This window comes from Agelaius tricolor, unplaced genomic scaffold (assembly GCF_023055355.1).
Source record: "Agelaius tricolor isolate 1412-34295 unplaced genomic scaffold, bAgeTri1.0.p SCAF_4, whole genome shotgun sequence".
Classification (NCBI taxonomy): Eukaryota; Metazoa; Chordata; class Aves; order Passeriformes; family Icteridae; genus Agelaius; species Agelaius tricolor.
In genome coordinates, this window is record NW_027269264.1 from 44,278,370 (window position 1) to 44,303,038 (window position 24,669).

General features: G+C 38.4%; 1 protein-coding gene across 2 annotated transcripts in view; it reads right to left on the reverse strand.

Moving 5' to 3' along the window:
• Positions 1-24,669, reverse strand: part of GHR (growth hormone receptor) — a 118,725-nt gene that overhangs the window by 72,074 nt on the left and 21,982 nt on the right. For both annotated transcript variants that reach the window (XM_071425479.1, XM_071425480.1), the window contains one exon: positions 4,763-4,847. The gene's annotated coding sequence lies outside the window, so the exon portion shown is untranslated. The remainder of the gene's footprint in view (positions 1-4,762; positions 4,848-24,669) is intronic.

Sequence of the window (24,669 nt, forward strand, 5' to 3'; positions counted from 1 at the left end):
GCAAGTGGAGAAGATCATTCTGTATTTTTTAATGCTGTGCTGCCAAAACAAGTTTTCATGAGGTAAGAAATAGCTTGTAAAGAAAAGATGATCTCTGTTCAAACCTTTCATAAAATTCTTTAAAAGTCTGTTAACTTCTGCCTCCACCTGCGCTGGTAAGACCTGGAATACAAAATACCCAACTTTTAAATTTAAAGTATGTTTTGATGAAGCATCTCACATACAGAGGCAGACTATGCCCACATTTACCAAAGTGGCTTAAAAACATATGAGCATTTTTGGATACCATCCAAACAGGATCTCTAAAACCTTTATACTGAAACAATCACTTCTGATACGCATTTTTATGATACGGCTGTTGATGACACCTTTTAGGCCAAGAGCTGTAGAAGGAATGCTGCTAATTTTTAATTGGAGATTTTTCCAAGGCTAGTATTTCCAAATATAGGGAGCCTGACTAGCTTTTTGGCTGACAGAATTTACTGAAAGTGCACAAACTGTGTACACGGCTTGATTTTTCATGGCCTTCAAGGAACTTCTTCCAACCCATGTTTTGCAACATACAATGGCATTATTTTAGCTGTTTCAGTTATCACAGGCCCTAAAAGAATTCTTCCCAAGGAAGCAGCAGAAGTGGGATCTGGTTTGTCTCCATGTGCTTGCACACACTTAACACACACATGCACACAGGCATATTGGTGTTTTGATGAAACCTGAAGGTACCTTCACAAGAACTCAGCTCATTATTTACATCCTCTCTCTCTCTATCTATCTATCTATATATATATATACAAAAAAATATTTATATTTTTATATAAGAGTTTTTATATAAGAGAGGGGGGAGATTCCATCCTGTGAGGCAGATGAGCATGGGTTAGATCTGATGAGCAGGAAGTACGGGATGGCTCATGGAAAGCCTTTTTTCCTGCTCTGGAGAGGTAGAAGGGCACGCAACATGGGATCCAGAACAGCTTTGAAATATGACTGATTATTAAGGAAGGGGAGACAAGTTTGGATTGCTCATTGAGTGATGAAGCCAGCCTGCTTTTTAAGGGGCATAGTCCAAACAGACATGCCTGGTAATCTCTAGAGTTAACAACCTACTGAACAGTTACTTGTTCAGAAAGTTTACCTCCTAGTAAATCTGTATGGGCACCTGCAGGTATCATAGCACTACAACGACAGCTTTCTCTGCAATGGACATAAAGAGAAATGCCAGGTTGTAATTAAAAATGCACTTTGGAAACTGACAGAGCTTTGTCCCAACACCCATCATTTCCTGTAAGAAAAACTTTACGAATGGAGAAATTAAGAAGTGTCTGTAAAATAAGCCACAGTAATGACCATATTAATTTTAAAGATAATTTGACAGATCAATTTCTAAAGAGGTATTTTAATTTTAATACTACGCCAGATAGTATTCTACATCAGCAAATCCAGAAGCAGCCAGCAGCAGGAGTCAATGGCATTATCCATTTAACAGACAGAGAAAGGGACACACTGGGAAGAGGAACTTGCCTGCATTTAAACCTCAGCCTAGCAGCAGAGTAAAGCATGGACTGCAACACCCTCCTTATATACCACAGAATATTAGTGTCTTGTGGATACACTGGCAGCCATCTCACCAACACAAAATAAAGCTGTAGTGGATTAAAAAAATCCCAAACCCAAACCAAACAAACCATCCAAATTGACAGTTTGCATTAAGATGGAAAGAATTGCAATTAAGAGAAAAAAAGCTCATCTGAAACACTCAAGCAACTAGAAAAGCCATCTTAATAAGTGTATAGCTCTTTCACAAACAACAGAAATTAACTGTGCTCTTTAGCTGCAGTAACACCAATGTAGTGGCTGTAAGGCTATCATACCACATATACCCCTTTTCAAATGTCAGAGACCAAAGCAATCATAGCTCAGCATTACAACATTTGATTTTAGACATTGCACATAAAGCACATCAAGTTTGGACTGATCAGCTCAAAATGGGATACTATGCAACAAACAGGTGCTACAAACAACAGAGCTGCCCCGTGCAAAGCTGGCTGGCTGGCAGCAGCACGTCTGCCTTCACTGATTTTATGACTTCCTTCTCTGCAGGAACTCCATCACAATACCAACTCATTAAAAAAGTGAAACTTTGGAGCACATTCAACTGTTCATTAAAAACGAGAAATGCACTCACATTTTTCCACTGCTGTCACTGTTGTTTGCATGGGACCATGAGGAAATCGATATTTACAGATAAAATTCACAGAGTCTGGGGCTTCAACCACAACCACTTTAAGTATTTCTCAGGCACAAACCCACTCTGTGCTGTCTATTCACAAGTATAAATCCCATACCAAGCTAGATCTCGGACATATCATTCAAAAAAAGGAGCAGACTAAAGGGCAGGACATTGGAGGGAGTTTTGTAAATCCCTGCTGGGGGCTCTTCTCATCTAGCACATTACCCAACTCCTCTGAAGTCTGACTAGGAGCCTTGCTCTAGTAGGCATTTTTATACTAAAGCAGGAAGCAAGACTGCTTGCACAGATGCCTGTCAGCAAAAGGCTTAGGAACTGGCTCTCTCCCTTTAATCAGGCCACCACTAAACACCCTCACATCACTCAGCCCTGGGCTCTGAATGGCAGTCTCACTCACATGCCATGTGGAAAGTGTCAGCATGGAAGGGAAAGAGCAGGACTGTTCCTTTTTTGTAGTTCTTGTACTGAATAAATTTAATATCACAGGAAGCTGTATTATTGGAGTGACCAAAGACTTTCATCTTAAGAGAAACTTTTAAAAAATGTAAAATAAAAATATATATACATAAAAACATTTTATCTTTTTTTTTAAAGAAGTCATTAGCAATGATACCATCTGGTAAAATATGCATGACACTTACCAATCACACCAACCTTGTGACAGGAGCCATGTTCACATAAGTGTGATGAGACTGACTGCTCTCAGGTTCAACACAAATTGTACAGCAATATTCAATAAATCACTTCCTCATAGCATATATTTTTCTCGACATTATTAAAACTGTGGAATATCACAGCAGACAGAGTTTTGAATTGCCCTGATGCATAAATCAGTCCTTATTTTTAATTCATTTGTTGCATACAAGTTTTTCTTCAGTAATCACACTCATTAACCGGTGACTAAATTCATATACTTGAAAGAATAAAAATCAGTCACGCATAAATCCAAAAGGTTTAAATTCTCCCCTGGTAACACCACGTGAACATCACATCAAAGATGATAAGCACTGCGCAAATAGCATTTCCTAAGGATTGGGATCTTTTGGTCCCTTCTGAAAGTTCACAAGTACTAGCCTTCATCTACAAACAGGAAACTGAAACACAGCAAGGTTACAGAGGGTGACAGAGCCCGATTGAGTTTGTGGTGGAGCTCAGCAGTAAAGCCAGACCCCGTGTCCAAGCTGTGTCCTTCCAGTTCCAGGCAGCTCACAGAGGAATCAGGAAGGGGCAGTTTAACTATGGATCAAATCACTCCCTGGGCACAGGAAGCCAAGAAAACAGAGCCCAGAAGCAGTTTTCTGTATGGTTGTTTGGCCATGTTTCAGCTATAAAATAACAGAACTAATCCAAAAACTGTTTTCCCGGTGTGCTGAACTCTGTATAAAAAAGCATGGTAACCACAACAAAGAAGGCTTTGGTTAAGAACATCACTAATGACTAATTTATGCATACTTTACAAGCATTTTTACAAGTAACTTTTCACTATTCTGACCTTCTCATTTCCTTGGTAAAATTCATATAGGCAAATATCCCAAGCAGAGATCCATGGTACAATGAATGAATCTAGGGCTATACCATCTGGTTTCAGAAACATTAAAAACATAGGCATAGGATAGCAAGTTTTACCTACTGTTATAGAAACTGAAGTTAGAAGTATCTATAATTACTCTTCTATTTAATGACAGTACAACTATGTACACTTAGACAGGAATAGCCAGTTCAAGTCTTATAAAACTGCTACAGTACACACGGATAGCAGCTGTAGCCTCATGCAGCAATTTAACACCAGATAACAGCTTTTCAGCTTCACGCCATGAGCAACCGTGGGTCTGAATCCATTATACACTGGATATTTCTGTGATGTCCAATTCAAATTTACACCACTGTATTCTGATTAGGCTTTCAGTAATACAGGAGAGAACCAATGAATTAGACATTAATTAAAACCAATATGTACATTCAAATTCAATGACACTTTTAAGTGTCATTTAAACCCCAATTTGTTACCTACAGTGTTCTGATAGGCATTTTCACATTCTCCCTCATTCATAAAATAGAGATTTTTTTTCTCTATTTGTTTCAATAGTGTGCATTTAAATTCAGCTAATTAATATCCTAAATAGCACTCTACGTGGGAAATGGCTTGTTAAAATGCAGTATAATAATTTTTCTCTGACAAGGAAAAATGGCTTTTAACCACTTCAAAGAGTCACCCAGCCCTCTATCTCAAATGCTGGCTACTAGAGATTGACAGAAAGGCTTGAAGTCATCAATTTAATCAGGACTGCATCTGACAGCCTTAATTTATATATCTCAATTGTTTTGGATATTAAAATATGACAATTAATCCCAATCAGAATTTTGAATAATGCATATTTTAATTATCACCCCCTGCAGGAATGAATTCTAGGATCTGTGTGGATTATTTTGGGATATTACAGGATACTATTGATCAATCTGCTTAGCCAACACTGGTAATAAAGTCACTTGCAGGTAAGATAAAAATTATCACCCTACCTCAAATGTCAGCAGGGGATGGACAATGCTTCACGCCTCCCTCAGCTCGACTGCAGATCACGACCTTCTCCAGCCATCCCAGCACCTTCATGAAAACAGGAGAACAGACAAGAGTTGAGCTCTGGAACAGCAAAGGTCACCTGCGGTGGGAGGGCACCATGACAAAATCCAGGCTGGTGTCCTGGTCCTGCTGTCCCTGAGGGAAGGCCACCAGCAGGGCCGTGTGCCGGCGGCGCCGAGCGCAGCACCTGGGCTGCTCACTCAAACTGCACCGGGCCCCAGCCCCATGCCACCGAGGCCTGCCAAGCCACAGCACCCTGCCAACCTTGACATTAACGTGAACACATACTCAAAAGGCAAAGAGAGGTCAAGGTCAACTCATTCTTATGCACATTCCTGGTGAAAATCATCTGCCCTGGAAGTAATCTCTGAACGACTGAGAGGATGAGTAGTATCTCACTACCACCACCACAACAACAACAACAACAACAACAACAACAACAACTCCTCCTCCTCCTCCTCCTACTACTACTTTAGAAAATAAATTACAGCACAGTAACTTATAAACTGGTGAAATTAGGAAAATAACATTTCATTTCCCTCTTAAAGGAGGATGTCTAAATCTCACGAAGATGGCACACTGATAAAAAAAAGTAGCATGATATGTTCTGAATTCTTAAGCACATTTTCACTGCCATGATATTTTGGCACAGCAGCAGCATCCAAAAGAGTTCTTAACTAGCAGCATTTCTCCGTTAAAGGAAAATAACATAAATTCAACATGGAAAGTTACTTCTTCCCAAGAATTCAAGCCAGCTTTTGAAAGCATTTTAAAAAGTCAGATATTTAAAAAGTCAAATAATGCTCATATTATTTGAATAATTCACAATAATCTGGTTTCTAGTGGGTGGAACTACAAAAAGATGACCAGATTTCACAGTATCAGGCTCTTTAAAACACAGGGGGAAAAAAAATCAGACTGCAAACCCCCTCAAATAACATTTAAAGAACTACTGTGTACATGCAAACTGAATGCCTAGGGTCACACTACCCTAGCCTGAACAAGAAAAAAGTAACATTTTAGAAGAGAATTTTCCTTTACTGAGTTAGCACTAGCTGAAAAAAGAGCAGCAAGAATCTTTTTGTACCTCCAGAATTTTTTATCTGTATGTGTATAATTTTAATGTACAGATAGATCACTAAACAATGGAAAGCAAAATGTGCTTTTGAGTGAAAGCTTCATTAATATTTCTCTGGAATCCTTCTATAGTGCAATGTGTAAAAGACTGACACCTCTAAATTTATACTAAAAAGCCCTGAAACAATACCCTCTCCACCTGCCAATTGAAAAAATCCTTTAGTATGGAGAAAAATTAAACAGACATTTGAAATAAACAGAAAGCTGTTTCTATGCAAAAGCATGACTAATATGTAGTATTACAATAAAAATAAATCATTCTATGTGTGGTTATCCAAAGTAAAACCTGTAAGCACGGTTCCCTCCTGGTTCACATAATGTAGACAAGCCCCTACATTATAAGTCTTTACATGAGTCTACCCCATAATATGTTCAGCCAAATTCTATTATCACACTTTTTAGAAAACGCCTGCTCACATTTCAGCAGGCTGAGAATATTACTGATTGTGTCCTGCATTCATATGTAATTCTACAAGGAATCTTGTGTTAATTTAATTTCTGACTTTTGAAAGAACTCTGAATTTCAGGCAGAATAACTGAGCAGTGAGCCACAACTCTCATTTCCAAAAATAAAAGGACAGCTTGGTATGGAACAAAGTTATAAAGTCTAAGCCAGCTATTGACTGAAGTGAGCTACTAAGGACTACTGACAAATTCCTTTTTCAAAACACTCGCTGTGGCACTAACAAGGGGAAATGACCTTTATATGACAAAGTCAGAGTCCTATTACAATAGGACAGAAAAAATTATTCCAGCAGTCCTTCCAAAATATTTTGAAACCCTGCTCAGCAGCAGCAAAGATCTCTCAGCTACTTTATGGGCAACAAAGGGAAATGTCCTAAGTTCTGATTACCTGATTGTACTCAGAACATTTTGTTTCGCTCTTGGCAGCTGTGGCGATGTGCTCCAACCCCTGCCGCTTTCTGCTTGTGCAACAGCCACCCGGGGTGGCTGTGACAGCTACATCTGGCTCACAGATATCAACACAATAGTTAAGGGCCATAAATCTTGCTTGACACCTAAGGCCTGTGAGGCTTGTTCAACAGCTGAGGGCTAGTTGAGCATGCGCCAAACGAAATACGGCTGCTTGCAAATATGACCATAAGTCAATCATCTTACTCCATAAACAGTGGGCAGCCTGAGCTCTCCTGCACAGAAGGGGCTGTGTTCCAGGAGCTCCCCTTCAGCATGGACACATCTCTACATTAATTCTTGGGGCTGAGAGACTCCTTGCCTTAGAAGATTCTTGGTAAGTGATTAGTAACATGCTAAACTTCAAAATTTTACCTAAGTGACATAAAATATTGATTGTGCAATTACAATCCTTTAGCCATAAAGTGTTGACCAAGTCTGGGACTAAGTCTGGATCCAGGCACAACTAAACTCCCATCAGAAAATTCAGAACACAGGGGAGTCCTTTGAACCTGTGACTCAGCAGGATGGTCTCCTGGACAGTTCTGTATGACCCCATCCTCTGTGCTGCAAAAAATTAAGTACACCTTGCCATCAAATATTGTTAAACTGTTGACGCATTTACCACAAAACTTTGTTGAATGGCTGAAATGGCTGTTTTACCTCAATAAAGATATTGCTATTTCTCTCTTGCAGGTGAAGTGCGTCACTCTATCTGTGGCAGCAGCAAGGGGTGATAGCACAAAAAATGCCAGCAGCAACAGTTTAGAACAACCATACAAGCACAAAATCAGCTATATTTGCACTTGGCTCTGACAGTTCATTATGTGTGAAAAACAGGCATTACTGTACATAATGTAATAAGCTGGATGTTAAAATGATTAGCAGTCTCCCTTTAAAATGATTCTTGGAAAAACTGCAGTTTTGAAAAAGGGTAACACAGATTCACGTGAATAACTGATATAGGTGAAGCTCTTTTTTTTTTTTTTTTTTCAGAGATAGAGAAGCACATTTGATTACTGGAATCCACAAGGCAAACAAAAGGATTACAGCACTGAGTTGATAGGGCCCATCCAAACTAGTTTGTTTCACAAAATAAGAAACAGACTCAGACCCATTAGTGCCTTAACTGGCATGTGAGGATCTTTGCCCATTATTATCTTCTCATTATGTCCTAAGCTAACCTACCAGAAAATAATAATCCAGACAAGATCAAATGGACTCAAATGGGCCAGAAGTTCTTTTAGTCTTCAAAAAAGCATCTAAGGAAAGGTCCAGTGCTGAAAAAAAGCTGGAAAGGCTTTTGAACCTCTCCCATGTAAAATCTTAATGATGAAGTACAAACTAGTGAAATGTACTGGAAACTAGCTGAAATGCCTTGCTCAAAGGATTTCAACCAATGGCAAAAAGTCCAGCTGAGGCACAGCCACTAAAGCAGCAACACAAGAGTAATTTCTGTTTAAATCTCCATTAATGATCTTTTTCACTGAAGAGGGGACAGAACAGTGGAAGAGGTTGTTTAGAGGTTGTGGAGTCCAGGGGTACTCAAAAGTCCTATGGACTCAAAGCACAACTGCATTAATGAAATCTCGCTCTGAGCACAAGGGTTGGACTAAATGATATCCAGGCATCCTTTCCAACCTCAGTAATTCCATGATTCCACAATTCTGTGGAATTAACATATCTAACTGAAAAGTTGCAGACAGCAGACAAAATAAGAGGAGGGTATAAATTATATGCTTTGGAAGAAAGATTGCAAAAAACCCCTCTGATTGCATGGAACATCGAAAAGGAGTGGACTATTTCCAAGCAGACACGTGATATGGATTCACAAGTCCTACAAGATTGTCCAGGAGTTCCTGCTTTTCCATTATGCTGGGCTACCTCTAACAGACGTGTCAGAGGACTCCTGGCACCTGTGATATCTGGCACCTATTTCCTGAGCATTTGTGCCTCTGAGATTGATCTAAGGAATCCTGTCTCTTTATTCTATTTCTCTTGTATGTTATTTCTTTCCATTTCCAGTTAAACCACTACTCTACATTTAAACTCAAAGGAAAACAAAACAATTTGTCTGAGATGTATTATAATTTTAACTGAAATGCACTTTATTTCCCTAGATTGTATCAATTGGGATGTGTGACACTTGCTGAGAGTCTTGAACTACTTTTTCCTAAACCTTTTGAAAGTATTTATCTCAAACAAAAGGAAAAACGGACTCTTCACATGCACTTTTGAGTCATTCCAACCATTTTATGGCAAGATGAACATGAGCCAGCAGTGCCCTGGCAGCCAGGAGGGCCAACCCTGTCCTGGGGGCATCAGGGACAGCATCACCAGCCAGGCAAGGGAGGGGATTGTCCTGCTCTGCTCTGCACTGGGGCAGCCTCACCTCCAGTGCTGGGGGCACTTCTGGGTGCCACAGGATAAGAATGACATCAGATTGTTGTCTAAGTGTCCATGTGTCCAGAGAAGGACAGTGAAAGCCCTCCAGGGCAAGATTTATGCAGACCATTTGAGGTGAGTTGGCTTGCACAGCTTGGAGGGGAGAAGCTGAGGGGGGACCTGGAGGCAAGGTACACTTTCCTCCTGGGGGCAGAGAAGGGGAGGTGCTGATCTCTCCCTGGTGACCAGTGCCAGGACACAAGGAAGTGCAGTGAGGCTGCACTGGATAAGTTCAGGTTTGACATTAGGAAAAGGTTCTTTACTAAGAACGTAGTTAGTCACTCCAACAGGCTCCCCTGGTCATGGCACCAAGTATGTCAGGGCTCCAAGGATTGTCTGGACAATGCTCTTGGTTATATGGTTTAGTTCCTTATGGTCCTGAGAGGGGCAGAGTTGGACTCGATGATCCTTATAGGTCCCTCAAAGCTTGGGATATTCTGTGATTCTGTGCTCTTTCTTAGGTTCAAACTTCTCACCTTCAAACTTGTAATGGGGTTTCACATTCTCAGCTAAAATAATGTTCTGCAACTGTGAACTCACTCCTTAAATTCTCTCATCAACTTTCTCCTCTGCATAGGAATTCCCTAAATTCCTTCAAGGAAACACTAAGAAAACACATCAGAACCTTCCATCATCATTCCCTTTTTCTTCTATTCAGACACCAAAAGCTTTGAATCTGTTTAACCTTTACACTTGTCTCACCAATCTACCCTGGATGAGGGATCACATTCTAGTTCCAAATCAGAGTCTTTTCCCCCCTCCCCTCAATCTATTCATATCTTTAGGAGTCTAACAATAAATCTTGCCCTTCATGCTTTAAATACTTCACTGAACCACATTTCTGTCCTTACAGACTTGGCAGTCTTTGCCCCTTTGACATAACAATAACCGGAACATTTTCTTAGCAGCACTAAGCTGAGTAACAACTTATTCTTTTTTGGCACTCATGGCAGGATAAAAGATTAATTTATGTTTTCCACTGCATTATGGTTACAAGAGTATATGTGGACAGGATAGCTCAGGAGGTCTACACTGTGGTGAAAGGCCAAATATAGGAATTAATACACCTCTTTGGCCTTTTAAAAGAAACCACCAGTATTGTAAAGGATGCAAACAGAAATCCTAGCAATTTCACTTGACAAACAACATAGCTCTTGTGGTATCCAGAAATTCAGACTGCCTTTCTTAAGTGAAATATGTCATATTCCCAGCTACAGCTAATTATCTTCTTGTGCTGGAGGAATGTTATGAAGAATAGTTTAGTCAATGTTTATAGAAAGTATTCTGAGATCTGGGCAGCTGGAAATCCAGAACTCTATTAGCTGAAACTGTTGCTGACATATCAGTAACTTAAAAGGAAACGTCTTTTGATAAATTAACAGGAAAATGACAAAGAAAAGATTAGAAAAAAAAAATATTACTGGATTATTGTAGACACTTCTTATGTCCACACTTAAGAGACTAACTTCAAAAGAGCATAGACATAAAAATGTTGCTTGAAGTCTGGAGCACCTTTTTACTATCAAGGTAATAGCCAGTTAATTAAGAAAAATACATAATGGATTACTGTACCTGGTGATAATCCACATGTAGCAGAAACAATAAGCACTAGATTGCTCTTTAATGAAACCTAAGAGATACTGAGGAATCAAAAATAGAAATAAGGAACAATAAATATTTTACAAGGCTGAAACAAAATGAAAACTGGAATTTACTAGAAGATAAATAATATTAATTTTAAAAAATCTCCATCACTTTAACTTGCTGTTCAAGTAAACAAGTTACTGGGCACAAGTAACTGGTGATCTGTGTAACAGAAATGGAGAAAATCAGGCAGTGCAACAGTGTCAGACATTATCTGGTCCAATCCCCTTCTTCCCAGCCAGATCACTTAATGCAATTAATGCAATTCAATTAATCTCCTTTTTGATTAAACATTTCTCAATAGGCACATAAAATGTCAGTTGATATGGAAAAACAAATCTATTAATACTAACTAAAGCAGGAATAAAAACTGTGGTTCACAGAACTAAGACTGTAAAAAGGGAGAAGAAAAAAATACAGAATTTTTGAAAAGCAAATACAGCATATTCAGAAAATCACCCAATAAATGTATGTTGCCAAAATTGTCAGTGCTCTAAGAAAAGACATAGTGTATAGAATGACTTGGCAAACTGTTAATACAGAAACATACAAACAGTATTTATTGGATCAAAAAAGCTCATGACTAACCAGCACAGTGAGTAAACATTTTATGCTTTGAAGTACAGGGTTTATAATTCAGAGATACAAATGTTATTTTAGGCTTACTGGTGCCTTAGTATGTAACTCAGGCAAAGAGAAACCTCCAGGGTTCCCACTCCCCCTCTACTTTTTGGAATGGTGCAACCTTAGCACATCGTTCTTGAGAACAAAGAAGAGAGATTTAGGGGATAGCAGCAAATTTACCTTATCTCCCTCCATCTCTTCTACGTTTGAGCTTAGCTTAGCCATTAAACCTTGTAGCTGCTACCCTAAGCATTCCTAATGTTTAAATGACTGGCTTTACAAAATCTACAAATTGGTCACATTCAAACAAAGCGTTACCTGTGAGTGGTTACTTTCTCCAACCTTCTCTTCACTCAACAGCAAATACAAAAAGCCCACTTTGTTGTCATATCCTAAAACAGCTACTCTGTTTTCTGACTCACTATCACTCATTTTTCCTCAAAAAGGCCAAAATTTGCCATTTCAGCTTAACAGGGTTCAGCTTTCACTGACACGAGAAATGTAACTCTTCATTAGTTACTGAGTATTTTGAGTTTCACTCAAAATTATGTAGCATAATGGGCTGATCTTTATACACTTCTGAAGTATGTTCTCAGCTTTTCAGTCCTGAACTGCACTTCCTCAGAGCTTCTGCAGTCAGGGGAATCTGGACATCACTTGGCTATGCAGAGCAATGCCTAAACCCTACACCACTGACCACACAGCTCCAAGGTCTGCGTGACTGGTGCTATCAAGAAGGAGCCCCTGTGAAGAGATTAATCATTAAAGAAAGGGCTGTACATAAGTTTGCTAAGAAGAAAGGTGCTGAAGTCAGCCAGGAGTGAAAAGTGTGGCTGGGAAGCCCACAGGCATGTAGGACTGAAGGGCTAAAATGCAGCCCCTGCCATCTACTCTCGATGCCCAGCCAGGGGCTGAGTGAGGCATCCAGGCCTCACCAGATGTTCCTGCAATATGCTGAGATACTTGTGGCCTCAAATACTGCTGGAATATGAGTGAATGTACAAATCATGTTCAAAATAAATATTTTGTTATTATAAAATACGGGTCTTAGTTTTGTTCTTCAATAATCACCACTGAGGTATCATGTAACAGGCAAAAAGTCACTAAGATTTACATCTTAGTTGAGGCTTTTCTATTGGCCTCTGTTGCAAGCTACATATGTACTTTATATATTTTCATATTCTAAATATATTTCTATTGTGGCAATCCTCCACAATTCTGGAAAACAAATACTCTTAGTGCTGTCTGTTTAACGAAGCCACAGGAGCCATACATGCTACGGCTTTTAATAGCTGTTTTCCAAACTCTAAAAATTGCTGAAGAAGAAACATTTTTTGTTGGTTTTAGTCTTATCTTTCTTCAAACTTTCAAAATTTCTACTTTCTAAAATCTAAATCTGAAGAATAACCCTACAACAAAGAAGTTAATAGATCAGGGAAAAAAATATTTTAAAGGTCTCAAGCAAGAAACTCAACATTTTATTTCAGAGCCCAATGTTTCTTCTAGGGAGATCTCCAATCCAGTTCCTTAACTCAATGAAGATTATACATGGCATTACTGGCCTGTGTCACCCATGGAAAGAGAGATCCAGAAGAGATATTCTATGCCTCAAATTCTGAAGCCTATACAACAAGGACACTTTAGAGTAAATTTTGTATTTTTCTTCCATTCTATTTTAAACATTCTATTATTCGATTCTTTTATTAGATCAACAGAAGAAGGAACACAGCTCCGGAATTCCTCCTTGAAAGTCAGTCACAATGAGGCACTTGGGAAATCTGAGCATTTAATTCATACCCTTCCACTCATCTTTCCTAAGACTGCCTGGGCTTGCATCGATGTATATATTTAAATTAAAGGTTTTATGTATAAAATACAGGTTTCCATTTCATGTTGCAAGTTCTTGTCATAGCCATCATTTACTTTCTCTTAAATTCTGCTGCTGATTTTCATGTACGTTTACATCCACACTGCCTCTTTAGCTTGAAGTCTTTTGATACATCTCAGGAAAAGAATAAGACAATGTGTTATCCAGCCAGTGAAAAATTGAGTTCAACTAAAAGACCATCAGTATCAAAAACTAAGATTTCTTTACCTGTGGGTAACTAAGGAACAGAAAGTATCATTAGCAGGATTTTTTTGGGGGCTGGGGTCAGAATTTACATAGGAATGGGATAGAGAATTCCTCCAGAGTCTTTTACCTGAGGTCTCAAGTGAGAACACATATCTTGTGCAATTCAAATCTCCAGCCAAGTACTTCTCCATTGATTTAGGCTTGTTTTTCCTTCTAAAAATATTAAATCAACAATCTTAAATCAGACTCAGGAATTCAAAGAGGCCTATTTTCAGAGGTTGGCAGGAACGCCACTGATGGCAGGACTCAGCTTCCAGCCTGTAGCCAATATTAGACTGAATTAGGAATATAAATTTACTTACATATTTACATACCTATACTTATTTCATATAGGTATTTATTTACAACTCTGTCATATTTGTTTATACAGTCCACATGAGAAATACTGAATAATTGCAAGAGACAATCAAGTAAACTCACTTAACACTTTCACTTAAAACAAAGGCTTCCTCTTCCCATTCTTCAGTATGTGGACATCACAGAGCTGAAGAGAGTCCTATATGCCTAATCAGATAATCTCTAATAGCTTCCTTATGACATTATTGTACCTTGATGGCAAATAATGCCATTAAAAACAAAGGGATTTGCAGTTTTCTTGCCTTTTTAAGGTATGCTTAATAATGTGTTTGTAAATTTAATTGCCTCAGTATAGAAGTGACTTGCAAGATATCAAGGACTCCCAAATATTTTAAAGAACCTAAACAAAGAGATGTGGGTTTTTTAGTTCTCCCAAATCTCAGGTTATTTCAGAAATAGTGGACTAACTGGTGCTGATAGTAACTGAATAGATGTTACACAGAATGCTTCTAGGCTTAACAACTAGATTCTCACAAAGCATGTGCGTTTATACAGATGCAAATTGTTGTTTCCTTGTTCTTTCATTTAATGGTAAGTTTAATGTAAAGTTCAATTCACCCCTTCACCCATTATTATAAACTTGAATACTCATTTTCCATTATTGAATAATGAATTTCATGAAGTTCTTATTTACCTGTTCAGTGTTTAAGAACCTAAAGATGAATGGATCAAGGGTTTCACTTGTTACAATGTGAGTCTTTGAAAAGATTATTTATAACCATCTATTTCTGTAAGCAGTTCTGTACCGGGCACAAAGAAGAATGAAGTCAACTTTCTGGAAATAAAACCTGAACACAATTTAAGAAAAATAATATACCAAACTCGGAATGAAAAAAGTGACCTACACAGATAAATAAAAAAGTTTTACTGAAAAGAAACCCTAGGGTTAAAAAAAAAAAAAAGGAAAAGAGAGAAAAAAAGGCATCATATTTCAAGCAACTTTCAATTCAACTTGTTCCTCATAACTCTGGTGCATGCTACCTTGCCTTGCCAAAAATAATAAAATAATGAATCAGAACAGTGGACAGCAGTTAAGATTTCCAGGGTACCATGAATTATAGAATTGATCACTGTCAGACTGAAATCTCACAATAACGGTTATAAAGATAAAAGTAGCATTTCAGAATTTGGTCACAGATCTGAAAAAAAAAAGTGTAGATATGGCTTTGTGCAATTTTTAGAGTGCTTTGTTTCCTTCTAAAGTAGCACTAAGTCCTCAGACCACATGCTGATATCAGAACATTTCAGTAATTTTATCATTTGGAACTTTAGATCAATTAATGATTTAAGTTTTTTTATGAAATATAGCTTACTTTGGTAGCTGATTATTCAAAAACCTAAAAAAGAAAGCAATTGTTTCCAGCAATTTCAGTTTAAGTAGCAGTGTGAGAAACTGAAAGTGCTTCTCACCAGGGTGAGTATTCTTCTCCAAACTCATGAATTTTTAATAAAAATTATCACATAAAATCACACCCAAATACCAAAGCAAGATGCAGTTACCATGCCATGAATTTGCTGCTTCTGAGTATCAGGCTGCTAGAGAACCCAGCAGACAGATCTGCTACACTCATTTACCTGTGAAAGCCAGTGCACAGAATACTGAGGCAGAAGAGATTTATCCTGTGAGAGCATTTCCTACCAGTAGCAATCCATTCCTGTAACCACAGCTGAAGTGACGTCCATCAGGAGAAATCACCCCAACAATTGATTGATTTACTTAAATAATTTACATAGGAAAGTTTCAAGCTAACAATACATCCTCTTTTTCTCATAAGCATACCACAGACCCAATCTTTCAGAATGTCACAGCTGCCACAGCAGCAAGTGCTGACTACAGCAAGTTTCAAGACTGGCAGGTAGCATACATGCATGTCCCTCAGCCCCTTCCTTCAAAGGGAGCTCATACTCTTGATGAATGACTCCTAAGAATCCCTCAGCTTTTTAGGACATGGTGGGTCCTATCACATCCCTAAGAACTAGACTTGTCAATAGGGAAGTGTGAATAAGGATATACCTGAATGAGCACAGATGAATTCAACTCTGACAGTGCAAAAAAGAGCTCAAATGACACTCTCTGTGCATTACAAAAATTAAGTGAGAAGAATTAAGAGTGTAATTCTTAATTACAGCCTGAGGGTGGAATTAAACATGTGTAGAGAAATTAATAGAGTAATAAAATATTTAACTAAGTCTAAATATTCACTATTTACACTTAGTTCAAAGGGACAAGGATTACTGCACAGGCAGGGCAAGACAGAGGACAAGAAAAGCCTGGTAAGGTAGATATGCTGGTGAGGTGGATGGATGTCATATAACAAAATTTGGATTTCTTATTCACCATGAACTGGAAAACACTCTATGGCAAAATGTTCAAAATAACCAAGGAAGATTCAAAACAGAGCAACAAAACTCACAGTTTTGTACAGCACAGTCTGTGCTGATCAACAGCTCATCTCCAGGCTGGCCCACAGATCAGCTCTTCCCACATGGGCGATGACTCAAGGATAGCATCATTCAGACAGCATGGGTGGTGTCGCTCTGCTACAGAGGCCCAGCTTCTTTTCTAGGTATCCAAAAAGTGCTCCAGGGGCATAATGGAGAACACTGAACAAACTCTGTGTTCCTTTTATGAGTCAACATTCAAGCCATTCTAAGACAGAGCCCAGGAAAGAGAAGGTAACTGCAGGTCACATCAATCTCCTGCTTACTGAGAGATCTCTGAACAATGCAGGTAAAATACACCAGGGAGCTGCCACACAGCTACTCCAGATGGGCCATTGTCCCAGTGCTGCCACCAGATCACCAGCCAGTACAACGCATCTACTACTTTCCCCCTCTGATATCTTTCCTTTTGGAGAAAAGAGGAAAGGAGTGGATAAGTGTTGAAAGAGCCAGAAGATTTCTCTCAACTATTAACTAGATGGATTTTTGGTTTTGGTCTAGTCTAAATCCTTCATCTCCCTCCTCTTTGCTCTCTGTCCCAGTACTCTCTTCCTCTCCCTCATGCTGTCTTCTGACCTTTCACTCTAGGGCTCTACTTTTCCATTATAAATATGTTCAGTATTTCTCATCTTACAAAATTCTCTGTTCTACCAGCCCAGAACTCTCATGAATCTTCCTACAATTTTCATCTCAAACTCATCAAGCCAAACACATCCACTCACTAAAAGTCTAATCATCCAGACTTTAAAATATGGATCTTTTGCACCTCAAGAAAATTCCTGAAGATTTTTTTTTGGAAAACAAATCAGAACCTTAATTCTCCTCTCAGTCTTCTTTGCTCACTGCTCTGATTGAACTCCACAAATCTGGTTTTTTGTGAGGGCTTCCATTTTAGCTCCTCACTTTCAAACTCACTCCCTCCTTCCCTCTTATCTTTTGGAAGTCTCACCAGAAACAGCAGCTTTGCATATATGTAAATTCCTCTGACTAAGCATAATCCTCCTACTTCTTCCTCCAAATGAATTTCTCTTGTCACACTGAAAAATACAGCTGGGAATAAGTTGAAAATAACTGTAAACTCAAACTAACTTTAACAGAAGTGAGATTCAATGAAAGTTTGCAAAAATTTTCTTTTCTTCCCCCTGAACTAGTATCCACTGCAGTATTATATAAAAAGGCAAGAATTTGTTTAAAGACATTATTTAAAATTTTACCCAAATCTTACTTCAAAGGTTAAAGGACAACTGAAATGAAAGACATTTAAAGGCCAAAGAAAATTTAAATAAATCCCCCCCCTCAAGTGATTAAAAAAAAAAAGGTAATTCTTGCCAGAAAGAAATTAGTTGAACAGCTTAAAGCTGCACAAATAAGAAAATCAAGTTTAGAGTTCACTGATCTAATTTTTAGTGAAAGATTGCATACAGCTGAAGAACAGTTTTTTATTGCCATGTCAACAAAAAAGAACACTAAGGGAAATTTGAAGTGTCTGTCAGATATAATGACTTCTTCACTGAAAATTAGTTTGTTTCTTTTATTTGATGCAAAAATAATAGTAAATTAGGCAATCAGAAGGCATTTCACTACCACTGCTTATACTTGATAAGCACAAATAGCTAATGCTTTTGAATGATAGTAGCTGTCTCCACACTAAGAACAAAATCACACTAGCTTCTGATTATTCAAAACATATCAATTACTCTACTGTTAACTGAATTGAGATATAGATGACTTCTATCTACATTACTTCATAAATATGCATTTTTAAAAATAAAGTGGCAACTGCCTACCTTTCATAATAATTTGTGCTTATGATTAGAATGACTGCTATGTTTCCATGCCATGTGTACTTAGGCAGATGTAAATTTGTGCAGAGAAACCTTTTAATATGGATTTTCTTTTCCTTTTTTTTTTCTTTTCTTTTTTTAAAGAGAAGAAGAGCAGATACAAAACAAAGTAGAGTTAGTGAAATGTGGTAGGCAGAAACAAAAGATTAGGAATCCCAGAACATTTCACATATTTGTGACAGATGTAGGCACTAGCATCCTGGAAATCCCAACTCCCACACATACACATTGTGGCCATATGATGTGCTCAAGTGGTACAAATTTCACTGGAAGGATCAGGGCAGAGTTAAGCATTAGAAATGCCTTATAAAGGTAAGATACACTAACCCAAATACCACTCACTTCAACTGCAGAATAGTGATTTTGACATTACTCATACAACTCCCCTCATTTTTAGGCAGCAAAAACAAACTGGTAAGGCTATATATACAATGAACCAGCCGTTCAGTCACTTACCAGTTAAATTCTCCAGTTGTCCTAGCTCAGAACTCATTTAATAAAACATAATTCTCTTCAAGGGCCATTTTGTTAAACACCCCAGAAAGAAATAAGCCCCCACCAGCAGTGTGAACTACTTTCCCCTCTCCACCACAGGGCAAATATAGAGTATCTAGAACAGGACTAGGGCTTCCTGGGAATAGCCTGCATCTCAGTCCAATACCGACAACATGGGTAACATGAATATGTAAAATAAAAAGTTTGAAAATGGGAGATATTATGACTTCATTTTAAAATTGACACTTATTTCCCCTTACACACTACTTGAAATCTTTAGAGTGTGGTATTTTCCGTTCTGATTCTCCAGAATGTTTCTACAGGATGCTACCAGGTCCTCTGATAGATTAGTGAAATCACACAAGGGCAAAGAATACATTAGTTCAGGTATGCTGGAGTTGGATTCTATTTTTTAAAAGTAAAAAGGAGAAGCATCTCTTATACAGCAAAGTGCTAACTAGCTAATTATGTGTATGTGAAACATATGAGGAGTTCCTACCATGGAAAATTGCCAGTGCCTGCTTATGCATCATTTACCTTGAGAAGTGGACTCGGTTCTCAGCCACAAACCTGCACAGTTAAGATTTCAAAGATACTGCAACGCTCAGGAATGTTCCCTCACACCACTCTTACTGCCCTGGATTGCTGAAGGAATGGCCTGTGAAGCACCACTCCAGTCTGTTAGACAGATGGCTGAGCGATCCTGGAGAGAAAATGGGGCATTTCTAATGAAAAGCTGAAAGTTCTGTTTCCCACAATTCCTTTGCATGATTTACAGCAATCGTGGTAATTTAAAACTGGCAACCACAGACCAGAATGCTTGACTACTATTGTTTCAGTAGCACAATCAAATTACCCCTTTTGGGCTTTTACAATTAACTTGTTAGATGCATATGTTACCACTTCCTAAACAGTAATACTATCAGATGAAGAAATTCAGCAGGGAATAGCAACAGGAAAAGTACTGAATATAATTCCTAATCTGAGCCCCAGAGAGAAATCGTTTAACATAATATGCATTTTATGCATAAATATAATTTTAGAAACCTTTATGGTAATATGTTCTTTTCCATTCCAGTCCTAGAAAAGGAAGGAAGGAAGGTCTTTAAAAATAAACATATAAAATTCTTGAACACTAAGATATTGCATGTATGTTTAAGTAATCCCTCAGGCTCTCAAAGGTTCAGTTAAGACTCTAAGCTACAAAGAAACCAACTGCCAAAACTAACACCAGCCAGATACCTGCTTCTCTGCCATGCTAGGATTGTGAACTATGGCAAGATCCTTTTGTAAGCATGCATGATGAACCAGCCAGAAGTGTAAAAGGTCATTCTTTTCTTGCACTCACTTTTTGGATGAGATTTCTCATCAACATTATTAATAAGCTAATTCCACATGACTGACATGCAGCTGCGAAACACTCAGAATATTACAATAAACATTGTTGCACTCCTGTCACTGTGGTATTACGCTGAGCAAAAGGGATGCAGAATAAAGCCTTCTTTATGCATCATCTTGAGGAAAAAATGAATCACACAGGTAAGCAGCTTAGCAGTACTTGCTCTGTAAAATAACTGTAGAGTAAAACCCTGGGATCACTTGGCACTTGTACTAAGGAATCTGGATGTTTAATAAACCACAGATCTAAGAATTGCAGTGAAGGAAGTTGATGGCTCATATTCATCAGATTCTTTCCTATCCAAGCAAGGGCATGGCATGGCAACAGTGGCAGACCCCACTCTGTGTTTACACACTGCCCTGCCCAGCTGTGGGTGAAAAATGGTATGAATATTGTGTGTAGCTCTCTGTTGCTGCTCAAATCCTCTCTTCACAGTCAGGTTTGTTTTACTGCGGTTCTGACTGTGGAGAGACAGCAACCTCTCAGAGGTATATTTCCCACTTGTTTACTGTGTTCAGGATTTCATCCAGCAATCTTGTGGCTTGCTCCTGTTAAGCCCAAGTTATATCAGCCTAAAGCATTAAGGAAACAGCCCAGAACACCACACCTTCTATAACTGTAGCTGTAGAAATATCTTGTAGTAAAACAAAGATTTTGCAAACAGTTATCATAATTAGCTACTCCTAAACGCAGCAACAATTTGAAAATTTGCCTTCAATTAAATATGAAAACTCAAGAAAAGTTACGGTACTGCTATGAGAAGATACCAGCACCCAGGTGAGCAGTACCAGCCTCTTTAAAAGCCTCCTTGATGGTGGCAGCTGTGTGAGCATAAGGGTCTGCTGTACTATAAGAATCAAATAGGCATTTCAAACCACCAAATGAGCAAAGAGTGCTCATTTAAAGAGCATTATTGTCATTGGAAGCATCAAGAGATACTGACTTGGATTTAACTGCAGAAGAAAACTGAAACAGTTAGGTTTATACCAGAGAGTAAATATGTTATGACCAGATCCCTACCCAGCTGAAATTATTATGGAGATGTAAAACATCATAGAAATCCAGTTGGCTGGGTTCAAACAAAGTTGGCAGTCTTCAAACGAAGAAAAAATAACTCAAGTGAATTTCCCTTATTTTCCCTAGTTCAAATGTATAAATTCTACATGAATGAATTCTACATGAATGTCAAGTTTAAATAAACCTAGTCAATATGGGAAAAGAATATTTTCACCTTTTAGAAAAAGTTGTGATCGTGATGAGAATTTCTTTTCTTTATGAAAGATGAACAGAGTCCTTATACTTTTGCTTCAAGGTCTTTTCCTGCTCTTCTCTATCTGTCACATACTTATTTTATTCTTACCTGAGAACATCAGGGATTAATGATCTCCTTAAACAGTGCTTAGCAAAAAAATAAGTGTAATATTAAAAAGGTGAACAGCTCACATTGGTATGCATTATACAGCTTAGACAGAGCTCAAGAGCCTGACAAATAATAGACAAACATTCTTAGGCTTCTGAAGAGAAAAGTTTCATGTCCACAGAATTATCAGTGTCTTCCAGAGTAACACTTGCAATTTTTGGGCTTGTTATTTCTAGCTCACATCTTGAAGAATCTCATGTGCTTGTTCTTTTTGGAGAACATGTATTTCAGATATTTCAAAAGCATATGAAAAACATGCCACAGAGGTACAAATTACTATCCTTCTGTTTGACATCAGCCACCATTATTTTCAGGTGTATTCTCTTATTCTAGTCCCCAAAAAAATCCTGGTATTTCAATGCTACATTAATACAGGTCAGTTTATTTTATTTATATTCCTTTACATTTAGACACCTGCTTTAAAAGCCAATCACTTGCCAGCTGCCTGCTTTAAAAAGAAAACACAGAATGATGCAAATTAATTTGCTATTCAACAGAGCCAAGATGAATTGCTCATAAACTATGGGTCAATAGCATGAATACACTGAAAAACTTCCCCAACCTATTTACCTTCTGTGCTACAAAAACTTTCTTACTGAAAGGCAGAGATCTATCATGGTCTATAGAGACTGGGCTTGTGGCAAACCGAATAGTTCCAAAAAGAGCTACATGACTTCTTTATCATTGCTCCACTATCCAAATTATTTATAAGCAAAATTCAGTAGCTGCACCACCTGCACTGAGGCACAGTGCTCTGTCCTCTCTCTGGACTGCACAGGAGGACAAGTGCTGGCAGCCCTGACAGCATGGGAAGATGGCATTTGCGTCAGGTACCAGAGGAGGCATCAAGAGCCACTCAGCTTCCATAGAAGCAGCCTACGCACAGTATAAAAGAGTTTTGCATAATATTCCACGGGATTTTGATAGATATGCTGGGAAAAAAAAATGGATCAATTTCAGGTACTTTCCCATTGCAAACTCGTGCTGAATATAGTTCATACTTAATGCAGCCATCTTGTTTTAAGAAGCACCTAGGAAGTTCAATATATAGCTCAAGTTTTGGTTTGGTTTTATTTTTGTATTTAGGTGCTACTTATGCATATTCTGGTAGTAGTGGTAATTGATAAATTAAATATATAAATAAATATATTTATATTTGTATCAATAAAAGCAGTTAGACCTGAAAGTTCAGTTTCTGAAAATCTGGACCATTAGAGCCAAGCCTTAACATTTTTAGTTTGGCTGCTGTGTTATTTTTAATATGGCACTCTAGAGGAAGGTGCTTTGTATTTATAAGCTTTTGAATTCCATTAACTCCAGGCATTACTAGACACAACTGCCCAGTGACACAGTGGTGACCATAAAAAGCTGAGGTGTTGCAAGCACTAGGTATTGGGATTTGAATACTGCACTGACTGCCAAAACCACAGGACAGCACCAAAGCATATACACACAATTCAAAGTGTCTTGATGTTAAGTATGAGGTTCTGGGAAAACAGACCTTGCTAAGACTAAATTGTAACATGTAGAGATTAATTATGTTATTGAGAGAGATTTCCTAGTGTTTTGATACTACCAGAAACCAATTATACAATATAATAAGCACAAGAAAAAGAAAAACCTTGTGTCATATCTCTGTTGGAAAGCCATTAAAAACAGTTTTATGTGATTATGTGATTATGAAATTGAAACTAAAATGCTATTCCGTCCTTTGAAATTAGATCTTCACCAAGTCAAGGCTTTCCTCCCGTTAAAAATCCCTGGTCAATTTGGCCTTAGCATGCATCAGGACATTCCTTCCTCCATCACATGAATTCACCATGGTTGCTGCTTTTTACTTGAAAACATTGGAAGAGTGTCCAGGTCTTCATCACCAGATTGCTGAAACCAAAATGACCTCAATATAGAAAGTCAGAAGAGGAGCAAAAGGACTAGTATCAGATGTCCCCACTTGGGCTGGGTGTCAAAATAAACACAGGAATGCTCCCAAGCACATTGCTCCTGAAAGAACAATTATGCCTTTCCCATGAAGCCTGGTTATCTCACCATGGTCCTTGGCAGATCCCTGGCTTGGGTCAAGTCCCACAGCTGAAAACAATTCTTAAGCGTGTTTTAAGAACAAAACATTTTAATAGTAAAGAGGTAGCCATTCTGCAGGTCCCAGCTCTGGGTATGCTTAAAGTACCAATCCACAGCTCCCAGACAGCTGTTTCTACCTGCTGGGGACACCAATCTCAGAGGTATGCTGCAAGGCCATTTTTAAGGGGCTTTGGTACAACACCAGGAACGCTACAACCATGCCTTGTCACATCCTGAACTTAGTCCAAATACCCCTGTGGCTCCCCCAAAATATGTCATCCAAGGAGGCTCTCCTGCAGAAAGGATAGAAGGATGAAAGACAGGTGCTGGTGTTCAGCAAAAGCACCTTTGGGAGTATTCCTGGCATGGCAGGATACACAAGACAGTACTGGCTTGCCCTGTTTCACACCAGCACAATCCCATGGTGCTGTCAGGAGGGTATTCCAGTGAAGTGATGGACAATTGCCATGTGAGAGAGTCAAAAAAAAAAAAGTAACATCTTGAAAAGAAATGCAAATATCTCTACTGGTTTTAAATACTGTCAATCACACCAGTCGTCAAGCCACTTTCAGCAGAGGTGCAGCCTTATTAATAAACAGAAGCTATTAACAAAGACCAAAACTGTGGAGGTTCATAAGAGGGCATTCTGGGAATGAATAACAGAATATGCAGAATGCAAAATTCTGAGAAAATAAATTTGAAAATCCAAACCAAACCAACCAACCAACCAACCAAACAAAAACCCCCCCCCAGAAAACCCCAGGCCTTTTAACAGTCTACAATATCCCTAAGCTCAAAACTCTTTACCATATTGTTGGATGCTCAAAAGAGCTACAAACCACTTAAAAATATATTTGAAGTATTTTTCTGTAAAGGAGGGGGTTTTTAACTAACTACATTTATCATTAACACAA